The 7726-nt window shown below is 47.9% G+C and overlaps 1 protein-coding gene across 1 annotated transcript in view; it reads left to right on the top strand.

The window, feature by feature from the left end:
• hdac3 (histone deacetylase 3) overlaps positions 1–7511 on the top strand; it is a 448843-nt gene extending 441332 nt beyond the window's left edge. The window contains exon 16 of the mRNA XM_060885402.1: positions 7498–7511. The gene's annotated coding sequence lies outside the window, so the exon portion shown is untranslated. The remainder of the gene's footprint in view (positions 1–7497) is intronic.
• Positions 7512–7726: the final 215 nt, after the last annotated feature.

Here is a 7726-nt window from a genome sequence, read left to right as displayed (position 1 = left end):
GAATACATTAATGTAAAAAAAAAAAAAAAAAAAAAAATATACAGATGTCTATTACTATAAACTAAAATTTACAGAAGGGTGTGTGCTATAAACAATATAGGGGTTGGCCGTAGAATGAAGGACAGTAGGATCAGCGAGGGGCAGAGTTCAATAAAGAGACAGCTCTAGGAAAAAAGCTGTTTTTTAGTCGGCTGGTCCTGGTCCGGAGGCACCTGAAACGCCTGCCAGAGGGTAGAAGTGAAAACAGTTTATGGGCAGGATGAGAGGAGTCCTTAAGAATGCTGCGAGCTTGACGCAGACAGCGTTTCTTGTGGATGTCCTCCATGGCAGGAAGTGGAGTCCCTGTGACGCGCTGGGCGGTTTTCAGTACCCGCTGCAATGCCCTGTGCTCTGCAACAGAGCAGCTCCCATACAAGACTGTAACACAGCTGGTTAGGATGCTTTCTATCGCACAGCGTTAGAAGTTCACCAGGATATCCGAGGAGAGCTGATTTTTCTTTAGTGTCCTCGGGAAAAAGAGGCGCTGGTGAGCCTTCTTGACCAGGCTGGAGGTGTTGGTAGTCCAGGACAGGTCCGCCGAGATGTGGATCTCCAGGAACTTCAAGCTAGAAATGCGTTCAACAGCCATCCCATTGATGTGGATGTTGTCGTGTGTGCCTCCTGCCTCTTTCCTAAAGTCCACAAAGAAACTCCTTTGTTTTGGAGGTGTTAAGGAGCAAGTTATTGTCATTGCACCATGTGGCCCTATATACAGGGCTCCCAAGTTTTGAAGACAGGCAAGAGTGACATTGTTGCGCCCCCCCCAAAAAAAAAATAAAAAAAAATAAAAAAAATAAATAACTAATGTTTCACTGTGTAACTGTTCAATTCCCATTTATTAATTTGAGTGTGTTTGTGTGTGTGTGTGTGTGAGAGTGAGAGAGATAGAGAGAGAGAGAGAGAGAGAGAGATTATGACGTGTTGTTTATTGTAAGTTTTTGTTTCCTTTTTGGACTCCTTTATCATTTGTAATGTTGCTCCCATTTAAAACAGTTCGGCTCAAGCCCAGCCATTTTTAGGGTCATGATTGAGGACAATGTCCCGTCCAGATACAAGCTGTTTCGTGTTGAGGTTTTGTTCAAACCGGCCATCGAAAATACCCTCTCTAATGAATGTTTTTTTCATTGGTTGTTGCTTACCCAGATAGTGCTATTTTTTGATTGGCTATTGTGTAGCCTCTTTTTTTGATTGGCTGATAAGTGTCAGGCTTGACTAAGAACTCCAGGGGAGATGCGCTTGATTCCTGCCCACTTCCATAGAAAGAGCGGTGCGGACAGATACATTTTGGCGCTGCGGCATATTAAATATATGATAAATAGTAAGTTTTTCTGCGTGAGAAATACAATGTGTGGCGGGAGAGCGTGAAAAAAGACTGAAATGAGTGACTGTTACTCTCAATGCGTGACACTTGATAGCCCTGTGTATAGCAGCAGTAGTGTGTGTATTAGTGACAGTTCTGATAATGCAGTACTTATGCTATGAAACAGAGAATATCATTATGGTGAGTTGTTGATTAGGGTGATTGCCTGTGTCTTAGTAAGCAAAGTTCTGTAGCGCCTGCCAGAAGGGAGGAGCTGAAAGAGATTGTGTCCAGGGTGTGAAGGGTGATTTTTCCTGCCCGGGTTCTGGTTCTTGTGTTGTACAAGTCCTGCGGAGTGGGCAGGGGGCACCATTTTTTTTTCCTGCTGTTTAAACTGTGCGTTGCAGTCTGTTTCTGTCCTGTTTTGTTGCTGCAACAAACCAGATGGTGATGGATGTGCACAGAACAGATTCAATGACTGCAGTGTAAAGCAGCATCAACAGCTCTTGTGGCAGACCATACCTTCTTAATTGGCATAGAAAGTACATCCTCTGCTGAGCCTTTTTTATGATGGAGTTTATGTTGCACTCCCATTTCAGGCCTTGGGAAATGGTAGTGCCCAGAAACTTGAAGGCCTCCACAGATGACTCATAATCATTCATAAGTATTAGCAAATCATTTTCACACGGTTACGAATAGGGCATTAAATTCTTTAACACACATTACACATTATATACACTGGTATATCTAAAAGTTTGTTTAATAAAGGAGATGGCAGAGCATGTTTTAATGGAATGTACTGAATATGAAAAAGAAAGGAGGAGTCTTTAGGATGTCAAGAATTGTGGTACAAATATGAAAAACCAAATAAGTGCAATAATGTTATTAGGATCAGTGGATTACGTGAGAAATATTGAATTCATTCTCTTCACTCTTCTTCACAGGCAGTGGTATGCACCTACAAAGTTGGTTCACAACCTTTCATAAACCTAAAAAGAAGAACTAGAAGGCAATGAAAGTAACGAGAGTTCAATAGATGCGTGTTTTAATCTGATCATTTAAAATGTTGATGGATGTCATCACATCCAAATACTGTAATTAGTGTTTAGGAAGTTACATATAAGCTCAATTTCTAAGAATCAAAGGAAAGGTTTATAGGACAGTAGTAAGACCAGCTATGCTATATGGGTTAGAGACTGTGAGGAAAAGACATGAGGCAGAGATGGAGGTAGCAGAGATGAGGATGTTGAGGTTCTCTTTAGGAGTGATGAGGTTGGATAGAATTAGTAACAAGCACATCAGTGGGACAGATCAGGTTGGCTGTTTTGGATACAAGGTCAGAAAGTCTTGATTGAGATGGTTTGGACATGTGCAGAGGAGGAAGGGTGGTTTGTAATGGTAGAAGGATGTTGGAGATGGAGCTGCCATGTAAGAGGTCAGGAGGAAGGACAAAGAGCAGATATATTTACAGTCCTGCTCACCATTATTGGCACCCATGAAGTTTATGTACATATTGTGGAATATCTACTGAAGGAAATTTATCAAGTGAAACAACATATTACTACAGATAGCCTGTGTTTGATACAAAACAGCAAATATTAAAGAACAATTAAAAAGATAAACATTATGAGGAAAACACAGAAAAACATAATGCTTTCCATGTCAATGGTATTGGCACCCTTTGCTGCAAATCAGTATGGAAACCCAATTTCGCTCACCCGTTGCAAATCACAAATGAGGATCACCTGTGATGAATTGCCTCCACACATGTGACATGAATTAGCCAATGAATGATCATTTGTTGGTGTTTTAAAAAGCCACCTGTTATTCCCTCTTCATGTGTGACAATGGTAAAGACAAAGGAGCTGTCTGTGGACACCAGAAATGCTATTATTTGCAAGCACAAGACCTCCAAAGGGTATAAGATCTCCAAAGACCTTGGTATCCTTGTTTCAATGGTGCGTAATGTTATCAAGAAGTTTTCCAGGCATGGAACTGTCAAGAATCTCCCTGGACATGGGGGGAAGAGAAAAATTGATGACAGAAGTCTTTGAAGGTTGGTGTGAATGGTGGAAAAAACACCACGTCAAACATCTAAAGACCTGAAGACCAACCTGGAGCAGTGTGGTGTAATTGTTTCAACAAGGACTATACGCCGCACACTAAACAAATCGGGGCTTCATGGGCAGACGCCAAGGAAGACCCCATTGCTGAAGAAAAGACATAAAAAGGAACGATTGATCTTCGCGAAAGAGAACCTGGACAAACCTCAAGCCTTCTGGGACAGTGTTTTATGGACAGATGAAACAAACTTTTTGGTAATGCACACAAACAGTATGTTTACAAATGGCGCAATGAAGCCTTTAAGGAAAAGAACACCATACCAACAGTCAAGCATGGTGGAGGATCCATAATGCTGTGGGGCTGCTTTGCTGCATCTGGTACTGGAGGCCTTGACCGTATCACAGGCATCATGAAATCAGAAGATTATCAAGCAATTCTAGAGAGAAATGTCGTGCCCAGTGTAAGGGAACTTGGTTTGAGGCGAAGATCATGGGTCCTCCAGCAAGATAAAGACCCAAAGCACACCTCCAAAAGCATGCAGGAATGGTTGAAATGGAAAAAATGGACTGTTTTAAAATGGCCAGCAATGAGTCCTGATCTCAATCCAATTGAAAATCTTTGGGGGAGCTGAAATCTGCCATTGGAGAAAGGAACCCTCTCCTGTGGGCCCACCACCTGCAGGAGGGACCGTAAGGGGCTGGTGCAATGTGGATTGGGTGGCAGTCGAAGGCGGGGGCCTCGGCGACCCAATCCCCGGACACGGAATCTGGCTCTAGGGACATGGAATGTCACCATGCTGGGGGGAAAGGAGCCTGAGCTGGTGCGGGAGGTTGAGAGATACCGACTAGAGATAGTTGGGCTTGCCTCCACGCACAGCTTGGGCTCTGGAACCCAACTCCTTGAGAGAGGCTGGACTCTCTACTACTCTGGAGTTGCCCGCAGTGAGAGGTGGCGGGCTGGTGTGGGCTTGCTCATAGCCCCCCAGCTCAGCAACCATGTGTTGGAGTTCACCCCAGTGAACGAGAGGGTCGTTTCCCTGCGCCTGCGGGTCGGGGATAGGTCTCTCACTGTTATTTGTGCTTACGGGCCAAATGGCAGTGTAGAGTACCCGACCTTCTTGGCGTCTCTGGAAGGGGTGCTGGAAAGTGCTCCAACCGGGGACTCCATCGTTCTACTGGGGGACTTCAACGCTCATGTGGGCAGTGACAGTGACACCTGGAGGGGCGTGATTGGGAGGAACGGCCCCCCCGACCTGAACCCGAGTGGTGTTCTGTTATTGGACTTCTGTGCTAGTCACAGTTTGTCCATAACGAACACCATGTTCAAAGGGTATCCATCAGTAAAGGGTATCCAAAGGGTATCCATCATAAGGGTGTCCATCAGTACACATGGTACCAGGACACCCTAGGTCGGAGGTCGATGATCGACTTTGTGGTTGTTTCATCTGACCTCCGGCCGTATGTCTTGGACACTCGGGTGAAGAGAGGGGTGGAGCTGTCAACTGATCACCACCAGGTGGTGAGTTGGATCCGATGGCGGGGGAGGAAGTTGGACAGACTTGGCAGACCCAAACGTACTGTGAGGGTCTGCTGGGAACGTTTGACAGAGTCTCCAGTCAGAGAGAACTTCAACTCCCACCTCCGGCAGAGCTTCAACCAGATCCCGAGGGAGGTTGGAGACATTGAGTCCGAGTGGACCATGTTCTCCACCTCCATTGTCGATGCAGCCACTCGGAGCTGTGGCCGTAAGGTCTCCGGTGCCTGTCGTGGCGGCAATCCCCGAACCCGGTGGTGGACCCCGGAAGTAAGGGATGCCGTCAAGCTGAAGAAGGAGTCCTATCGAGCCTGGTTGGCTCGGGGGACTCCGGAGGCAGCTGATAGGTACCGGAGGGCCAAGTGAGCTTCAGCCCGGGTGGTTGCGGAGGCAAAAACTCTTTTCTCTTCGAACTCGAGGAGTTCGGTGAGGCCATGGAGAAGGACTATCGGTTGGCCTCGAAGAAATTCTGGCAAACCGTCCGGCGCCTCAGGAGGGGGAAGCAGTGCCCTGCTCACACTGTTTACAGTGGGAGTGGGAATCTGCTGACTTCGACTGGGGACATCCTCGGACGGTGGAAGGAGTACTTCGAGGTTCTCCTCAACCCCACCGACATGTCTTCCATTGAGGAAGCAGAGGCAGAGGGCTCAGTTGTGGACTCGTCGATCCCCCAAGCTGAGGTCACTGAGGTAGTTGAGAAGCTCCTAGTGGCAAGGCACCGGGGGTGGAAGAGATCCGCCCTGAGTACCTCAAGTCTCTGGATGTTGTGGGGCTGTCTTGGTTGACACGCCTCTGCAACGTCGCATGGAGGCTGGGGACAGTGCCTCTGGACTGGCAGACTGGGGTGGTGGTCCCTCTGTTTAAGAAGGGGGACCGGAGGGTGTGTTCCAACTACAGGAGGATCACAATCCTCAGCCTCCCCGGAAAAGTCTATGCCAGGGTACTGGAGAGGAGAATTCGGCCGATAGTCGAACCTCGGATTCAGGAGGAACAATGCGGGTTTCGTCCCGGTCGTGGAACACTGGACCATCTCTATACCCTCGCCAGGTTGCTGGAGGGTTCATGGGAGTTTGCCCAACCAGTCCACATGTGCTTTGTGTATCTGGAGAAGGCATTCGACTGTGTTCCTCGTGGTGACCTGTGGGGGGTGCTCTGGGAGTATGGGGTCCGGGGCCCTCTGCTAAGGGCTGTCCGGTCCCTATATGACCGGAGCAGGAGTTTGGTTCGCATTGCCGGCAGTAAGTCAGACTTGTTCCCGGTGCATGTTGGACTCCGGCAGGGCTGCCCTTTGTCACCGGTCCTGTTCATTATCTATATGGACAGGATTTCTAGGCGCAGTCGGGGGCCGGAGGGAGTCTGGTTTGGGGACCACAGGATTTCGTCTATGCTTTTTGCAGATGATGTTGTCCTGTTGGCTTCCTCAAATCAGGACCTTCAGCGTGCACTGGGACGGTTTGCAGCCGAGTGTGAAGCGGCGGGGATGAGAATCAGCACCTCCAAGTCTGAGGCCATGGTTCTCAACCGGAAAAGGGTGGCTTGCCCCCTTCAGGTTGGTGGAGAGCTCCTGCCTCAAGTGGAGGAGTTTAAGTATCTTGGGGTCTTGTTCACGAGTGAGGGAAGGATGGAGCGGGAGATCGACAGGCGGATCGGTGCATCTTCTGCAGTAATGCGGTCGATGTACCGGTCTGTTGTGGGGAAGCCGCAAGGCGAAGCTCTCTATTTACCAGTCGATCTATGTTCCTACCCTCACCTATGGTCATGAGCTTTGGGTCATGACCGAAAGGACAAGATCCCGGATACAGGCGGCCGAAATGAGTTTCCTCCGCAGGGTGGCTGGGTGCTCCCTTAGAGACAGGGTGAGGAGCTCGGTCACCCGGGAGGAGCTCAGAGTAGAGCCGCTGCTCCTCCACATCGAGAGGAGTCAGCTAAGGTGGCTCGGGCATCTGTTCCGGATGCCTCCTGGACGCCTCCCTGGGGAGGTGTTCCGGGCATGTCCAACCGGGAGGAGGCCCCGGGGAAGACCTAGGACATGCTGGAGGGACTATGTCTCTCGGCTGGCCTGGGAACGCCTTGGTATTCCCCCGGAAGAGCTGGAGGAAGTGTCTGGGGAGAGAGAAATCTGGGCATCCTTGCTTAGACTGCTGCCCCGGATAAGCGGTAGAAAATGGATGGATGGATGGATGGATGGATGGAGAAAGAAACCCTGCAAATGTTCAAGAGCTTGAGCATATTGCAAAGGAAGTGTGGGAGAAAATACCACCCGAGAAGTGCAAGAAGCTTATAGATGGATATAAGAAACGTTTGGAGGCTGTCATCGCTGCCAAAGGGTGTGTAACCAAATATTAAGGAGGGGTGCCAATATTAGTGCACATGCTGGTTTTTTCCTTTGGAATTACAATATCTATGTTGAAATAAGAATTGTCTTTGTTAAATTACTTTGGACCACCAATTAAAAGATCCTGCTGATATAAATTTGGTACATTTCCATTTATTTCTGAAGACATTCACTCAGTTATGCAAAACATGAAGGGGTGCCAATAATGGTGAGCAGGATTGTATGTGTTGAAAAAAGGCATGAAGTTAATTGGTGCGAGAGTAGAGGATGCCGAGGATATAGTTTGGTGGAAAGAGATGATTCTTTGTGGCGACCCCAACAGGAAAAGCCAAAAGTAGAAGAAGAAGATATAAGCTATAAGCATAATCTTATAAGATATACAGTCCTGCTGTAATATCTATAAGCATGAGCCTCATGAGACTGGAAGTGGAGGTGGTGCTGCCACTATCTTTAGT

This window comes from Tachysurus vachellii, chromosome 13, assembly GCF_030014155.1.
Source record: "Tachysurus vachellii isolate PV-2020 chromosome 13, HZAU_Pvac_v1, whole genome shotgun sequence".
Lineage (NCBI taxonomy): Eukaryota > Metazoa > Chordata > Actinopteri > Siluriformes > Bagridae > Tachysurus > Tachysurus vachellii.
The sequence above is the reverse complement of the archived record's forward strand: the minus strand, read 5'-3'. Positions and strand labels throughout refer to the sequence as shown.